This window comes from Panthera leo, chromosome D4 (genome assembly GCF_018350215.1).
Source record: "Panthera leo isolate Ple1 chromosome D4, P.leo_Ple1_pat1.1, whole genome shotgun sequence".
NCBI lineage: Eukaryota > Metazoa > Chordata > Mammalia > Carnivora > Felidae > Panthera > Panthera leo.
Genome location: NC_056691.1, coordinates 63,084,321 through 63,102,773, shown reverse-complemented (window position 1 = coordinate 63,102,773; position 18,453 = coordinate 63,084,321). Strand labels below are relative to the sequence as shown.

The 18,453-nt window shown below is 40.0% G+C and overlaps 1 protein-coding gene across 10 annotated transcripts in view; it reads right to left on the bottom strand.

The window, feature by feature from the left end:
* Positions 1 to 18,453, bottom strand: part of PLPPR1 (phospholipid phosphatase related 1) — a 590,963-nt gene that overhangs the window by 62,671 nt on the left and 509,839 nt on the right. Inside the window, exon 1 of one of the 10 annotated variants that reach the window (XM_042913314.1) lies at positions 3,552 to 3,681. The exons of the other annotated variants lie outside the window; for them this stretch is intronic. The gene's annotated coding sequence lies outside the window, so the exon portion shown is untranslated. Of the gene's footprint in view, positions 1 to 3,551; positions 3,682 to 18,453 lie in introns of those variants that run through there. 10 annotated transcript variants of the gene reach the window in all.

Genomic DNA, 18,453 nt, shown 5'->3' with positions numbered 1-18,453 from the left:
TAAACTTCATATATTGAAAAAAAAATCCCCTTTGTGGCTTCACATAGAGCGATTGGTTTTCTGTTATATGAATTCAAACAGCCATGGCCAAAACCACCTACCCTGTTCTGAAAGGAATGGAGCCCCTGCTCTAAACCACAAATACTTTTGGATTCAGCTATCTCAATTCCTGACTTCGTCATAGGAATGAGCATCATTGCATAAGCTATAAGAACAAGAAGTGGGCTATTTGAATGCCAGTCTTTAGACACTGCAACCAAAAGCGTTACTTTCCTCTTGGGGGGAAGGGGAAAAGGGTACAGATGTGAGAAGAGCCTTTGATGTGCCATCCATTTCAGTCAAAAACACAGAAGAAAATCTTTGGAAATATGACTGTCCAAGCATCCAGAAGAGTTAGCCCTACTCAGAGGAATGAAGATTTATGTCATTTCTGACAGTGGAGATGTATACAGCAGACTTGTTAAGTGAATAAATATGTCCAAAGGAGTTTGAGTGGAAGTAGGGGAAGAAAATCTTATTAATCTGTGAAGATGAGACCTTCTCAATTTTTAAAGAGCCAATTGAAGAAACTACATTTACACTATAATTTCAAAAGGAAATGTAATTTTCTTGCCATCTTTAACATTTCTCTCATTAATAATCGAAACAGGTTTTCAGGAAAAGAGATATGGGCTTAATCAGCAGGCAGAGGCTCTGTATGAGCAAGACTGGGTCTCACAAGGGTACGCATGCACCCAGTATTTGAATCACCATCTCTGCAGCCTTTGCTTTCTCACTGGGCACTGACTTGGCCTGGGGGAGACTGGGTTGACTTTCTGCCTAGAGAATGGCTTTCTAATTTGTCCTAACAAATCACTTTGAGTCTTGTGCTTCGTCTGAAGAAAAAAAAGAACTTTGTTCTTACTTCCTTCGGCCCAACCATACCATAATAACATCCACGTTAAAATCTGACCGTATAATGTTCCAAATAAAGGTAACTTATTTAGGGACTTCAATAATTGAATTCATTTAATCTAAGGAAAATAGGGTAGAATAGGGTTTTAGCCCAACAAAAGAAATTTGCCTCATCATTATGGATTCTTCTAGAGTAGGATTAAATCCTATGGGGTTTCATGGTACACTTGATCCTGTACTTTTCTTTATTTGGGGGTGGGGGCATGTAATATGTTTTTCATCATTAGGTCTACTTTGGTATAGGATACTAGGTGTAGATGTCATTATGAAGAACCTAGAAGTGGATGGACATTCCACACCAAAGTTCATGAAATTGCTCTAGAAGTTCTCCCTGACCACCTTTGCAGTGTGATGTGATGGCTCCCTGTGTAGACCTAACAGTTATGACACTTCATGGTCATCCTCAATTTTCCTGTGTCTTCCACCACCAAGCTATGAGGCCCTAAAGGAAAGGGTTTTTCAAATTTGTAACCAAGCTTAGTACAGGTACATAACAAGTATTTAAAAGATATCAGTTGAATGAATGGACGAAATTCTACAATTGGTTTTACTCATAGCAACTTAGCCATCTATTCAAGGAACATATCACCTGAAATTGTTTGGGATGGCTTATCAGTATATTGGTTAAAACTAAAGTTTTTGATATAAAACAGCATGCTTTGCACAGCGATCTCTGGTATGGAAGATGTTAATAAGAGCTTTAGAAAGAGAGAGAAGGAGGGGGATCTGTGGTCATATAAAGTTGTAATTATTTTGCTCTAAAAAAATATAACATATTTTGATGGACCTATTGTTTCCATCATTTTAAGAGGATAGCAGAGATACAATAAGTTGCTATTTAAATATTGAAATCATGCTGTAATCTGTAACCTCTTAAATAAAATCACATGGCTTCTTTTTAAATAAAAGAAATTGAGAGTTCCTGTTTATTAAATTACGGATCTACTTGGGAAAAAAAAGGCACTGGAAAATGATGTTATGACTCTAAATTAGAATGGAAACATAAAACTAACACTGAATTTTCTGTATACCATGTAGAACAAATAAAGGTAAATTAAAGGTGCCAATCAAAAAAAAAAAAAAACCTAAGGAAAGAAGAGCTTCCTATGTTTGCTTTTTCAAATAATTAAAAAAAATTTTATTAACATTTATTTATTTTTAAAAGACAGAGAGAGACAGAGCATGAGCAGGGGAGGGGCAGAGAGAGAGAGGGAGACACAGAATCTGAAGCAGGCTGCAGGCTCTGAGCAAGTGGTCAGCACAGAGCCTGATGCGGGGCTTGAACCCACAAATTGTGAGATCATGACCCAAGCTGAAGTCAGATGCTCAACCGACTGAGCCACCCAGGCACCCCTGCTTTTCAAATAATTTTAAACCAAAGTACTTAGATACCATGTTAATTTCCCTACCAGAAAGGAACATGATTCTTCTTTCTCCATATGCATTGCTAAATTACTTGGGAATTAGGCAAATGAGAAGAAAAGGAAAAACATTCTTTTAAATCAACCAGTTTGTTTTTCTTTCTAATTAAAACAGGTAAATCTTAACATTGCAAAAGATGTAGATGTTCTCATTTTCCTTTAAAATCCTACTGGGTAGGGATTTTCCTTGTTTCCCTTAAAATTAGTGAATAAATTACCTCTAAGACAGTGCCTCTTCCAAAGACGTTAGAAGATCCTGCATAAATGAACACAGACTTGAACCTTCACTCAAACTCCTGCTGGTTGTCAGATCACAGGTGCTCAGGCCCGCACCTGCTTCACTCTGGCTGCATCTAAATGAAGCCACTTATCCTAGTGAAAGCAATCAGGTGAGCATCTAGGTTCATCTAGCTTACCAGATGTTTCCCATCATGGAGAAATGTTCTGCATTGATGGAAACGTTCTATATCTGTACTCTCAATATGTTAAGCCACGTAGTGATATGTGGCTATCAAGCCCTTGAGATATGCCTACTGCAACTGAAGAATGGAATTTAAAATTTTATTTCATTTTAATTTATTTAAATTTAAATACCTACATATGGCCAGTGGCTACACATTGGATGGTGTATCATGGCTTTGCATTAGCAAGGTGTTACCGTTAACCATAAATTTGAACCTTTTAAAAAATTATAAAACATTCTAATATATAATTATATAAGTTGAAAAATATATCATCAGTTTTGCGCTCTAGAGATTAATCATTGTTAACATATAATGTGTATTTATTCTTCTAGACTTTTTCTTTCTCTCCAGGCATATAAACATACACACTCATAGGCAGATTCAAAAAAATGTATGAAGTAGAATCATACTATATGTGCTGTCCCACAGCTTGTATTTTTCTTAACATGTTTTGGCCACCTTTCTATGTTGGTATACAGAGCTCTTTATAGTTACACAAGCCAGTATATTCCCTTCTTTGCTAAGCCAGTCTCATTTTTGTCATTTGTAATCAAGGAGTTCTGATTAACACAGAACTGTGTCCAGGGTCCAAATTCACCTTTTGGGTTAGCATGTTGGGGCCCTATCTGAGAAGAAAAGAAGCAGGTGCAAACTCAAATGAGGAGAGTTTGCATGACAGGCAGAGGAGGTTAACATTTTACCATATACTCACAAAGGAAATGACTGAAGGGTTTTGAGCAGGCAAGTGGCACCATCAAACCTGTCATTGAAGACAGTCACCTTGGTAGTGATCTGTCTTAGAGGGGAGCACAGAACCTTGACAGAGACCTCAGTGGTACAAAGGTTTGTTTACACTTCAGTTACCAGGTACAGAACACCACCAATACTGCTGTTCTATCATATTTCTACAGCAAGCTCACAAAATCCTGTTCGGCTCTTTTACAACACAGTAGAAGTAAAATATTGTGTGTATGGTAACTTTAGTTTTCAACCACTATTGTAAAGATATAAAGTAATTCATTCATTAAACTTTTACAGATAAACTGCTATATGTCAGGCATTAAGGAAATAACAGTGCACAAAATGAAGTTCTGTCCACACGGGGGAGGCTATAAAAGGAGTAGATTTGGGGGCTGAGGAAAATAAGAAGTTTAATTTTGAACATATAAATTTTGAGACGCTTATTAACCATCTAAGTGAAATGTCAAGGAGGCAGTCAGATGAATGAGTTTGGAGATACATTTTGGGCATTATCAGAGTATGTGATTTCCTAGTGAGTGAGCATATATAAAGAAAGAGGAGTCAGGAGATAGGAGGAATGTGCAAAAGAGACCACATAATGTGGTGACAAGAATAGAGCTGGAAAGAAAGTGACAGCGAGCCAAGAACTAGAATCTCCAAAGAATGGGGGACAAGTAGCCCAGGACTCTGTGTAACTGCAACAAGGAAGCAGAGTGAGTGGTACTGATGGACAGCATGAGTTTCCAAGCTGAGTGGTTTTTAAGGTGAGTAGGACAACAGTCTAGAAGAGGCACCGAGGAACAAGGATAACACCTACCCTGTCTCGAACTCCAGTAGCACAAGGGGTGTGGGAGACAAAGCATGGCTACTGGGAGGGCTCTAGAGAAGTCATATAATTAAGAAAGCCAAGTTTATAGTAAAAAGAGGAAGGCACTGTTCAGACAAGGTTGCGAAGATAAGGAACTTTACTGATAAACACTTGTGAGTTTTAGAGCTCATAGGGCAGCAGTTTAGGGGTCAAGGAAGGTGGGAGATAGGATCAATTAGGGTTGTATGGAGCTGGGTGGACATGAGAGACCACAGGGTGAGAGGTGACTAGAGTCCTTGTTTTTGAATGGTGTTACTATAGACAGGACAAAGAGCATGACAGAAGTAGCACCAATGTTCTGGGAGGCAGGTTAGTGGACCTGTACCGAGGAGGGAGGAGGACCCAGAGCTCCTCTATGTTGTGCATTAGCAAAATAGAAAGACTTTGGTGCTAATGCAGGAATGTGACATTTAAAAAATGTTCTTATGGTGAGAAATGTTTCCTAAGCCGTGGCAATTTAGCACTACATATCCCTAGGCAGCATGGGTTCCACCCTAATTACAACAAATATGTGTTGAATATCTAGTATTATTCTAGGCATGGAAAAGGATGGAGAGAAAGAAAAGCAGTCATCTCTAGGAAACATGAAGTCTTCCCCCAGTCTTAGGCTAAGTTGGTCCCAAATGTATTTCATTAAGAAGATGTCATTATATTCCTCCTCCCAACAATCCTAAGACCACTTTTCATTTTGAGTGTTGGCCTGGGGGCAGCTTTCTTCACCTTGTCTTTGGAAGGAATGTCCAGCTATGTGGTCAACCACATAACCTCAGAGCTTGGAGTTATTTGAACAGTTTCATTTAGAGAAGACACTGAACAGATAATGAAGACACTGAACAGATACAGCATTTTTGTTCTTATGTTCTCTCTAAATTGAACTAAGATAAGAACAGGCATTAAGCTGCTTAGAGATTTGAATTAGAGGAACAATTATTCTAATACACACGGTAGCAGAAAGGCTCTCAGAGCCCATAATCTCCTGAGTCTTATGAAAAAATGTCACTCGCTGGATATCCATGCTTGATTGGAGGTTCTGCAAAGTAATCTAAGCCTCCTTTTCTCACTTTTATCCTTTTGGATTGATTTTTGTTTCTTTGAAAACAATTGTTCCATTTTGAAACTTTCTGAACACAGCACAATGCATAATCTGTATCATTTAGCACTCTAAATACTCTGCCATTATACTAGGGTTCTTATGACTGAGCATGTCTTGTCAATGGAAATTTATTCAATGAAATGTGAAATTACTTTAGAAGACACATTTAGAGCATTTAAGCCAGGCATGTTGAGCTGAAAAGATTTAGGAAGTAAGTTATATTCTAAATAGCTAATAATTGTTCATCACAGGGTACCTTTTCATTCTTTACTGATGCTTCTGCCTTTCGACCTCTCACAATGGCCACTAGAGGATAGGGAATCGACTATGGGAAAGATCATTTCAATGGTGTCTTCACATTTACGTGACATTTTAATGTCACAACTGTCTAACTAGAGTGTGCAGACGGGGTGCTGGTCCAAGCCCCATCAACTGACACTTTACCTCACATCATTACTCTCTTAGAGTCTCTAGAAGTAGATACTGAAAGCTGTTAGTATTGCTGTTTGAGCCACCCAGGCTGAGCCCTATTCCTTCCTCGGCAGAGGCTCCTTTGTTTCCTAGGAAAGAGGGGAGTAACTCTATTCCCTGGGAATCAGGAAAAATATTTTTAACTGAATACATTGAAGAGAAGGTTATATTGACCCGACATGTTCAGAGACTGAGAGGTATGAGAGACAGATAGCAATAATCAGGCCACTGTAATTCCTAAAGATATTCCAAAGAGCACCCTGGGTCCGGAAAACACATCGTTCCACCTGGGAGACCGTGACAACTCAGTGCACCAGACTGAGAGCCTGGTATGTGGTTGGTGCTTCATGCGTGCTTGCTCAGTGAATGGATGAAAGAGTAGAACTATAAGATCTAGACACCGGCTCAATGGCACTAATGCACAAACCACTGCACCTCCAGCCCATGTTCTCTCAAGTGCCTCAAGACAACCATACAACAAGGGATACTCTGTAAATTACCCCATAGTAAATCTAAACCCCATCAGAAACTGAAAACACTTTCCTCATAAATATCTCTTTAGTTTCACTTTCTTTCCTTATAGCTATAAAACTCCTCTTCTGAGACATTACAGGTGAAGGAGGAGTTGATATAAGTAGGTAGTTAGGTTATCTAGATGCCTGAAAGGAAAGGAGATCAAATATTAGAGTTGCCTTTGGGTTGCTTCTTCCCCATGCTTTTCTCTCTCTTGTTAAAGTATATCTAAGAAAGGAAAGGTTGAGCTTGGTTGGACATGAACTCCAGAACTCATGAAAGCAGAATTTAAAAGATCCCAAGATTGAGCAGACGTGGGTCTAAGGCATGAAAACCTAAAAAAGAAATCTGTCTGGGTGGTTAAGCTTCTCAAAAATGAAGTTTTAACAAGAGAGAGGAGGAAAAACACCTTGAAAGAAACTCTTTGGGCTGTATGGGGAGCTCTCTGATGGGACCAAATTTGGCAACCAGATACATAAAGGTGAAAGGGAAGAAAGCTGAGATCACCATAAAACAGTGAATCTCTTTTATAGTGTGTTCACATGTCTAAACTCCAAAGTAAACTGGCTAACAAAAACTCTGCAATTAAATTTGATGCAGCAAGATAGAATGATAATGTGATTGTGATGGAAGATACCGAGAAAGCAGAATTCTTCATTTATTTGCTGTATATCTTCTCTGTCTAGAGAAAAGATCCTTAGATTTATAAAGTTTGAATGGCATTTGTCCCAAATGTAAGCAGTGATTGAAGAAAGAACAGAGTTGCTTTAAATGAGTTTAAATATGCTTTATAAGAGAAATCACATCCAGGATACCGAAAACTTGCAAATGAGAGTTTTAAGAAACTACTGAGAAGAGAAGGAGGAAGGTTGGAATTGGACAAATATATTTACCAGTTTCAAAAAGGGAAGTATACAGAATTAAAAGCATTACTGATGATGACAACTGAATTTTAGGTTTATTCTGGGCTTGATTGTAGAATGGATGTTATAGGGCAACCTCCTTGCTCTTAGGAGAAGAAGCATTGATCTCTGAGCCAGGATGGGTTCGCTAAGCATGAATCAAGTCATCTCAGACCGATCTTATTTCATTTTTTAATGGAGGACGAGATTAGCATAGCAGGGAAATGGGTTATTTGTGGTCTATTTAGACTGCATCCAGGAATCTGGCACAAGGTGACCTTGAGAACCTGGTGGACAAATAGAAATGTAGACTGGATGACAGGTATACTGAATATTGGATGAACTCAAAGTGAGTTTACTAATGTATCAGTAGTAATACTAATAGAGAAATCTAGGTGTGCATTTTTCAGTCTCATGCCAATGAATTAGAAGTCAGCTCTATCAAATCTCTGAATGATGTGAACTTTGAAGGGATAGCATATATACTGAAAGACAAAATCAGAACCCAGAAAATTCTCAACAGTCTGGAATGAAAGACTGAATTCAACTTAAAGAAATTTCATAGAGATAACAGAAGCCCCAACACTTGGGTCTAAAATATTCTACTGCTCAAATATTGGCTGATAGTGACCCGAGGGACATAAATGTGAAGGAACAGGATTTAGGGGAAAAGCCTGTTCACTCTCAGATGTTAACTAATTTGTCTTTCTTGGAAATGCTGCTCTCCATTATTTTTCCTCTTTCTGAATCTCGAACCTCTCCATTTTCACTATGTCTGGGCACATCTAAACATTTAAAATAAACAAAATAAAATAAAGCACAAAACCACAAAACACAAATTAACCCTCCCACCCCGGGTTTTATTACTGCCTTGAACGCACCCTTTTTTACTTTTCTGCACTGCAAAGGTGCTCAGGGGTAGCTACATTGGTTCCCTCCACTCTCCTCAAATTGGTCTCATTAAGTCATCAGTGACCTCCTAATTGAAAAATGTATTAAATATTTTTCAGTCCTAAGCTTCTGTGATGTCTCTGCAGCATTTGATATTCCTGGTCACTTTTTTATTCTTGAATTTTTCTCTTCCCTTGGCTTCCTTTCTGTTGCAGTTACTTTCCTAGTCTCAGAATTCCATCTTGTCTCAACTCTCCTCACATACACAATCCATTCTACCATTAGTCTAGGCTTTCTTCTCACCATCTGTGGTGGGGGATCTCACATCCTCCCAGGGTTTCAACTGTCTCGTGTACGTTGAAATCTTTATTTCTTACGTGAACCTTTTTCTTGAGCTCTAGACTTTACTTTTTACTGAACTTCTCCAATGGCTTCAATTACCACCTATACTTTGACTATTCACAGGTATATAATTGTAGCCTAGACCTCTCCACTGAACTCCAGACCCTTATTTCTAAATCCATATGCAACACCTTCCTCTAGATGTTTCTTAGGCATCTCATACTCATGATTTTTGATCTTAATTATCACCCACCCTTCCTTTTCTGAAGATTATGACCCAACCACCACACTGTTATTTAAGCCAGAAAATGAAGGATTGTTCCTGGTTCTTCCTGCTACTTTCTATTTCGCATTCAGGCAGACTCCAAGTCATACCTCAACTAAGCACTTTTCCTAAAATACAAATCTATCGATTTCCTTTTTCAAGGGGATAAAAAATCCCAACACCCTAGCATGCCACCCAAGATCCTGACGACCTGGAGATGAGTCTTCCCTAGCTTTCCAGTCTCATCTCATAGCTCTTCCCTAGAAGTATCCAATGGGCTAATTGTACATTTCTTTCTTTTTTTAAAATGTTTTATTTATTTTTGAGAGAGAGAGAGAGAGACAGAGCGTGAGTAGGGGAGGGGCAGAGAGAGAGGGAGACAGAATCTGAAGAAGGCTCCAGGCTCTGAGCTGTCAGCACAGAGCCTGAAGTGGGGCTCGAACCCACGAACCGTGAGATCATGACCTGAGCCAAAGTTGGGCTCTCAACTGACTGAGACACCCAGGTGCCCCTGGACTAATCATATATTTCTACTAAAAGTAAGGTTACCTACATTTGGCTTGCTATATATATCTCCTTGTGCCTATTCCTATGTTTTCCCTTTTGCTTCAGTTGTTCTTTCTCCCATTTCTATGCCTGATGAATTTCCTTAAGGCTTAATTCCTTATTTTCTCTACTATGCAGCATTTGAAACTTTCTCTTTTGTATTCACATTTTTTTCCCTATTCATTTTCCTATTGTAGTGCATAACACAGAGCAGTAATTACTTGTTTTGCATGACAATCTTTACCACTAAACTGTGAGCTCCACGAGGAAGTGACTAAGTTCTATTAAGTTTTGTAGCCCCAGCACTTAGCATAGTTCCTGGTACACAGTGAACACTCAATTCATGTTTATGCAATAAATTGACTCAATGTGCATGAAACTGCAGTGTCACTTACATAAAAGTTTGCTCTCCCCCTGGATCAATAGCTCTGCTTTTCTCTGGGCTGATCAGTCCATATTGAGAATATTCTGTTCTGATGTGATGCTGCACTTAAATTGAGGCAGATATAAACTAAAAAACATGGGGGTGCCTGGGTAGCTCTGTCGGTCAAGTGACTGACTCTTGGTTTCGGCTCAGGTCATGATCTTGAGGTTCATGAATTCAAGCCATGCGTTGGGCTCTACATTTACAGTAGGGAGCCTGCTTGGGATTCTCTCCCTCTCCCTCTCTCGCTCCTCCCCTGCTTGTGGTCTCTCTTGCTCAAAATACATAAATAAACTTAAAAAACAACATTAAAGAAGAGCAATAAGGAATATGACACCATGTGGAAGGAAAAATGATTGAACAAATGGGAAATATTTGTGTAAGGTGTCATGAATTGAAAAGAAAAGTAACTCCCTATTGTAATAGTAAGGGCCTGAGAACAAGCCACACCTTTTCCAACAAAACACAACTATGGCAGATTAAGCACAGTAACAGATTATATGCTGCTTCTCTCATTGAGAGGTGGAGTTGAATTCTTCTCCCTTTGAAGGTGGTTTCTGTGACCAAATGGCATGGAATGAAAGGGACACTGCAGAACTTCTAAAACTAGGTCAGAGGAACCCTTGAAGCTCCACTTTGGTCTTTGAGAACGTTTAATCTTGGGGTGCTCCTGCTGTAAATTCAGTCGCCGTGCTGCGAGAGGCCCAAGGCATAGGTGCTCTATTAGTGCCAGTGCAACTCCTGACGGACAGCCAGCTTCACCTGCCATCAATTAGTGAACTGTTGTGAATGCCCAACACAGAACCTTCGGATAAATGCAGCCTCTGCCAACATCAAACTGCAGCCCACATAAAAAACCCAAGCCAGGACCAGACAGCCAGACCCTTTTCTAATTCCTGATCCACAAATTTAAGTACAAAGTAAAACTTCTCTTTCTTTCTTTTTCTTTCTTTCTTTCTTTCTTTCTTTCTTTCTTTCTTTCTTTCTTAGAAACAGGCTCTTTTTTTTTTTAATGATTATTTTTGAAAGAGCTAGAGAGACAGAGTGCCAGCAGGAGAAGGGCAGAGTGAGAGGGAGACACAGAATCCAAAGCAGGCTCCAGGCTCTGAGCTGTCAGCACAGAGCCCAATGCGGCACTAGAACTCACGAACTGTGAGATTGTGATCTGAGCCGAAGTAGGCCGCTTAACCGCTTAACTGCCACCCAGGCGCCCCAAGCAAAATTTCTTTTCACCATTAAATTTGGAGTTTTAAATGATTAAAATGGCACAGTTGGTTACACAGCACTGGAGTCCTAAAGCAACAACTACACGTGTTGATTGATTGAAGAGTGACTTGGTGACAATAAACTGTTGTGGAAAAAACGGATGTCTTACTCAGATCTCCCCCTTCAAGAAAGGACTTGCTGCCCAGCTGCAAGGAACACAGCTAGCTGGCGGCCTCCAGCTGTTGGTGCCTCGAATTCTGAGCTGTGGTCTTGCTCTTTACAGGGCAGGCACCAGCCAATGACTAAACAAGGCAGTGCTAGCCACGCCCATGCCAAAGTTTTTCTTGGTGTCCCCAGTCGACAGCTGAACAAGTGGTACTAAGGCCTAGCCATCTTTGTCCAACTGGGGACTCTAAATGAGCAAACTCTGCTCCAGAGCTCTGCACTGGGCCAGCAGAGATCTCCTCTGGTCTGTGTCATGGACTGATACCCCCCACCTGCCCAATACTGCTCCTGTCTCTTCACAGGTGTTAACTCCCCAGTGAGCCTTATGCACTCCTATTCCGTTTCAGTGTCTGCTTCCTTGAAAATACAACATATAAAACCAACTGGCATTATCTTAAGAGAATTATAATAGCAAAGAGCAACTCTTAAGACTTGGTGACCGAACAAGCCCAGTGATACAAATGTGGCTGCTGGGTTTTGGCTTTGGGTCATCGATTGCCTTACTATTGTTTAAGTAAAACATGGCAGTGACCTTGGTTATTGGCTACCTAGACAGCAAGATTGAGACTGCAAATACAAGGAGGGGAGGAGTGGGTTACACAGCGAACACCGGAGTCTTGATTTCATATCTGTCTGAAGACAAGCGGCAGAACTCAATGGAATGATAAACATCTCATAAAAGACCCAACTGGTCTTGTGAGACATTTGCTGATTAAAAAACCTCAGTCCAGGTTCACTAATTTCTCAACCCTGTCAGAAATCCTCACCTGATGCTCTTTGCCTAAGAATATGTGAGCTGAATAGGAAGGTCTAATGATTTTCAGGCATTTATGAAGAAGCCCTGAGATTGGATCTTCCTTGCAACAGTCAAATCATAGTGTGACAGAAACCGAATTTATCTTCTGTTCCTTTACTAAGTTCAAAGATGGCCAGTTTTATTTTATTTTATTTTATTTTTATTTTATTTTTATTTTAATTAAATGTTTATTTTTGAGAGAGACAGAGTGTGAGCAGGGGAGGGGCAGAGGGAGAGGGAGAGAGAGAATCCTAGACAGGCTGTGTACCATCAGCACAAAGCCCCATGCGGGGCTCCATCTCATGAACCATGAGATCATGACCTGACCCAAAGTCAAGAGTCAGATGCTTAACTGATTGACCCACCCAGGCACCCCAAGATGGCCATTTTTAAAGTATATGTGTGGTAACCACGAAAAGTGTGTGTGTGTGTGTGTGTGTGTGTGTGTGTGTGTGTGTAAGAGGAGAGACAGAGAGAGAGAGAGAGAGAGATTAACAATTAGTACATCATCTGAAAATAGGAATTTTATATCCTACTGGCATTCTGTCCTAAGTCTTTGTACCTTGGCCTCAAATTTATAGAACTTTGCCTCTTCTCTGAAAGTTGATATTACCCTTTCTGGGGAAGAGAAGAATGCCAGGAGAAGGGTATGATCTTTCTGTCCAAATATTTGAAGGATTAATAGGAAATAGATTTGTTATAGCAAAACGTTGTTATAGCAGCCAAATGGTAGAAACTGGCCTAATATTTGGAAGCGCAACAGAAAATATTTTGCATGAACTTTTTGTCAGAACCGTTCAAAGGTGCCGTGGGTTGCTTTGATAGGTGCCGTGTTCTCTGTGTTGGGGAAAACCAAGCAATTACTTGACAGACATGACACGAGATGGGATTCAAGTAAATCTGGAGCATTAAGGTTTTAAAGACCCTTTATGCCAGAAATTCTATAAATACTGAAGAAACAGAAAGACAAATATAAAGGCATTTTGAGGGACTTTCCCCATTAAATACAAATATAACATAACAGGAATTACACTAGCATAATCAAATGTTAGTTCTGGTTCTCATTTTGTCAGGTATAAAGCTCTGCGGATACCCTTAAAATTGTTTTTCTAATAAAGCCAGTCAAGCATGAAATAACTTCTAGCTGCTTTAGCAAAGACTAATAGAGGAAATTACCCTAATGAGAGGCTAATCAAGCAGACTAAGATGATCCTAGAAGCACATGTCCTTTTCAGACAAGGCTGGTGGGTCCTGTGCTTGTTGCTAAGAGAGGTGCTGATGTTCCTGTTTTTCTAAAGAAAGGTTTGGGCAAACTTATCAGTAGGGGGCATTGGTGTTCTGTCAGCAGGAGAACTTGACTCGGAGAATAAGTGCACTTGGCGATTCCGAGCACTTTACAATGATCAACAAATCAAAGCAGATAGGAAAGTACTTTCCTTAGAAAAATCCACATAGAAATGTCATCTGTTCTAAATGAAACTTAAGGAAATAGAAGTACAGCATGTACATATTTGGTTTTGCCGAGACAAATGAAAGATGCTGGAGGCCTTAAATAAAATCTTTCTTGAGAGAGGAGAAAAAGATCACAGCAGCTGCAGATTCAGCATTCTCCAAGTGCTAGGAAATGAGAGGGGAGCTGAGTGTGCATCACGGGGGGACTGGTGCCACTGATGCTGCCGGCTCCCGTGTCACTGTAATGAGAGTGAAACCAAACAGTTCTCTCTGTGTTAGACACTTCCCTAATACAACAAATACTGGTCTGTTTTTCTCTCTTCCCTTCTGCTGGTACGAGCAAAGGCACACAATCATGAAAGGAATTGGGGAAGAAAGGGAAAATACATAGATTTGGAATGCACAGTATAGGAGATAAAGAGCTGCGCTCTGTCACTTGGGAACACATATAAGCCCGCCATTAGTCACGGAGAGAGAGATTATTAAACGCCAATAAAAACTAATGCAACATTTCCACATCCACCATGATATAAATGCTAGGTGGCAGATAGAATTACTTATGAATTATTACATCTTATAGAAAATTTTGATATCCCAGCTTTTTTACCCTCTATCCTCAAAAATGATTTTAGAGGTCTATCTTACAAGTTAAAATTCTGGGACTTACAGTTTGAGACCTTAAGGAACAACACAAAGGAAGGATACATCAACACACACATACGCACACATATTGATAGGCTTCTCTGATTTGATTCAAGTTTATTTGATGCATTAAGAAGCCTGCCTGATTCCCACCTCTTCTTAAGGCTCATCAAGAATTTTACCTTCATTCACTTAACACACACTGATGAAATCCCTCTTAGGTGAGTGTCAAGCATGGGTTAGGTACCACTCTATCAAACCTGCCTTGACCTCTGAGGCCATACTTAACTCTTGGAACAGGAGTTTCTTTAAAAAAAATTTTTTTTAAGTTTATTTACTTATTTTGCACGCACACATGACACGGGGGGGGGGGGCGGGGAGGGAGGGAGAGAGAGAGTGCACATGTGAGCAGGGGGGAGGGACAGAGAGAGAGGGAGAGAGAGAATCCCAAGTAGGCTCCTCTCTGTCAGTTCAGAGCCTGATGCAGGGTTCGATCTCATGAACTGTGAGATCATAACCTGAGCCAAGATCAAGAGTGGATACTTAACTGACTGAGCCATCCAGGCACCCCTGGAACACGAGTTTCTAGTTGCATTATATTTTTCTCAACTTAATAAACCCTGATAGTCTCCTTCTCCCTGATGCTGCCTACAGTAACAGGAAGGAAAACAGCACTACCCTATTTACAACATTTAAATCAACAGTAAGCAAAGTTCACTTATAAAAGTAGAATATGCTTAGACATACCTGTACAATATGAGTTTAATTACTGTGGTGACATATGAATCTTAACCTTCTTGGAGGTGAGAATTCCCTGAGTCAAGAAAACTTGACTTTTATACTGACATTTTCAAACCAACTGAACAAATTTGGAAGAAAAAGTCATCAGAATTGTTTTGCAATCACAAAGAATTTTGGTTAGACCAAACCAGAAAAAAACATAATCAAATAAGACATCTTAAAAAACAATGTGGAAGGGGGGGGGGGCGGGCAGGTGGGGGTGTTGGGAAAAATGGATGAAAGGCAGTGGGAGGCACAGGCTTCCAGTTATGGAATGAATAAGTCGTGGGAATAAAAGGCACAGCAGAGGGAGGATAGTGATATTGTAATAGTGATGTATCAGGACAGATGGTAGCTACTTGTGAGCATAACACATCATTATGTTGTAACCTGAAACTAATGTAACATTGTGTCAACTATACCCCCAGAATAAAAAAGAATCAAAGTTTCTTAGGCAAGTGCATTAGTTTCTTATTGCTGTTGAAATAAATAACTACAAAGGTAGTGGCAACACAAACAAGCAAACAGCAATGTGAAATCCTGTTTGGGGGCAGAAAAAAAAAAAACTAAACTAAAACATAAGTCCCAGTTGATAGCCAGGAGACTTTAGGTTATAGATGGCTCCCCAGCAAACCACTGCCCCTTTCGGCAAGTGTTCTTTGTTGGAGTGCCATTTTCTTTTCGCTTATTCCCTCCTCCTGTTCTCCTAACAGTCTGAACACTGAAAGGATAGGGTGTCAGGGTAGTGGCTGTGGGGAGCCATGTAGTGAAAACTTTCCTGAAGAGTGAGCTCTGGCCTGGGAGCTGGATGGTTCAATTCCCTGCTCTGCTGCTAACTCTGTGAACGTGGGCAAATCACCCAGCCTCACCTGGTCTCAGTAAAATGGGGAAAATAATTCCTAACACAACAGAAGAAAGTATCAATGCATGAAGAATAACAGCCTCCTGCCAAGGAAAATTCTGGCCGTGGACAGCTAGGTCTCTTCCCCAGCCCTCCTTTTTATTAAGTAGATCCAGAATTAGGTAAACACTAAAAAGGCAGAGAGTAGAGCAGAGTTTATATGGAATATTTACAACAGAGAGTGACTAATTAAAAAAAAAAAACTCCCTAAAAAACACGCCTACAAGAGAGTGGTGTTTTGTTTCACGCTGTTTTTGAATTACCAGCCTTTGTGTTTGGTGGTGTTGACTTTTAATGGAGCTGGTAAACAGCACCCCACCAAGTGTTTTGAATCAATTAAGAGAGTGAGAAGGTGTAAGGGAAATCAGGATAGGGCCTCATTCCTTCTAAAGACTGGGCTAGAGGATGTGGCTTAGATGGATCTCCTGGTACTGAACCACAGAATTAAGTGGGCTTATCTACTCAGTCATATACAGTGCTAGAAAACCACAGTCCTTCCCCACACAGAAGGAACAGACTAGAATACATGTTTCCTGTGGAGTCTGACTTCCATGGGGAAGAAAGGAGGAAGAAGCTGAGCCATGCATACCTATGTCTTCCAAACTTGCCAGTGAAAATTTGGCACCCCAGGGGAGGGGCACCTGAAGGGGCGGAGAAATGCTGGCGTGTATGTACCTTCCCTGATATCTCTCCACATGAAAGGAAATACCAGGAGTGTGAAATGTCCTTCTGAGAGCATAGGTCACCTCAATCCATTCTTGTTCAGCAGAATGAATTGGATTTCACAATAATGGAATGTATTATATAAGTAGCAGGACTCTGTATCCATAGCCTGAATGTTTAAATAGACCACATGTCATCACCCTGATGAATACACCCCAGTTTTGTTCTGGAATGGCTTGAAATGAGACGTGATATGTCTGGAGTTTCCTTTCCTTTATTAAACCTTTTAATGCATTTAATTTCCAGAGAAGGCTGGATCTTTTCCAGGCGAGGGAGGGGGAGAAGTACGTAGGCATCTGTAATGATCTCTGACAGTGTGACGGGGAGCACTGATTTTTACAACAGTAGCCAAAATTACCGTAATTAGAGAAAATATCCACATCTTTATAAACAGGGTGTTAACTGATTCAAAAGGAACTTAATGAGAACTTACAAGAGGAAGTGTGCTTTTGCCACTGAGTATTAAACATTAATTAAAGTCAGAAGGCAATAGTCAAGTTGCCTCTCTACTTCAGTCAGTTGGCAAGGCACAGAGAGTGGAGAGGTTTCAGAATCTGCTGACTTTGCTGGCTGTGATCCTCCAATGGGTCCTCTAAATTTATGGCCAGTTGTGATGAATTTTAATTCCCGTTAAAGGTTTTGTTCAGATCTTATTGCAGAAACTGAGCGACGAAAGCTTTCAAATGCTTAGTTAGGCTTCTTATTTTTAAAAAGTATTTTTAAATACTCTTTTTATTATCAGGATAAGTAGAAGAAGCCATGTATGAAAGAAGATGATCCCAGCTATGAAATAAAATATGTATAGAAAATATTGGAAGGACATACATCAAACTATTAGCAGTGGATTTCTTTGAATGATTGAACAACAGATGATTTTTTTCTTCTTTTCTGCATTTTATAGGCACTGCTTTTATAAATGGAAAAAATGAGCTTTAACTTCTAAAGGTCTGTTGATTCTCAGGGAACAGCTAATCGGTGTCCCCCAAATTGACTATCAGGTACTTATAGTACCTGGAAAATAATAAATACAGATAACATTTAAATCTTACACCTGCACTGTTTTTGACTGAATAATTATAAATATACTTCATCTTCATTTCAATATAAAATTATGCTTAACTAGTGTATTATTGTGGTTTTGATCCAGTATCAAACTTCTGATCCAATAACCAAGAAGACAAACCTCTGGAGGCAGACCTAATCATTTTTTTTTCATTCTGAGTTAAGAACTTGCTGATTTTGACAAGACAGGTTATGGAAGTGGCCAGTTTGGTCATCGGAATCTCCTTGGGGGCTGCAGCACAAGACACTTTACATCGATTTCTATGTAAATGAGACAGTGAGGGGAGGGGAGCAAGCGTTCTTCATTTGATTCTTCCGGCTGACATCTTTTGTATTCCTCCCTTGCAAACGTTACTAACTTCCTATTGTGTCTCCCCAGCCAACTAACTCCCGCCAGTCACGGTTTTGCTTACGCTCCCCAATAGTCTGGGAACTCCTTGACTGAGCATGTGTGTGTATGTGTGTGTGTGTGTGTGTGTGTGTGTGTGTGTGTGTGTGTGTGTACACGCTATCACACAGGTCAGTGCAAAGTGCTGCGAACACACTAGGCATTCTCAAGTTTGCTGAACTGACCAGCGTCGAAAGCAAAGCAGTGACAAAATTGAAAAGCTAGAAACCTCCACCTTTTAAATAACTTTGGGCTCTCCTGTTTTCATTAGGTCAAGTGAAGAATGCACAGATTTTGTGGGTTTTTTTTTTCTTTTCACCTTGAAATGAGATTATGTGCAGGCCTGAGCTGCTGAACCACAATTTGTTTTAAAGCTCTTTTGA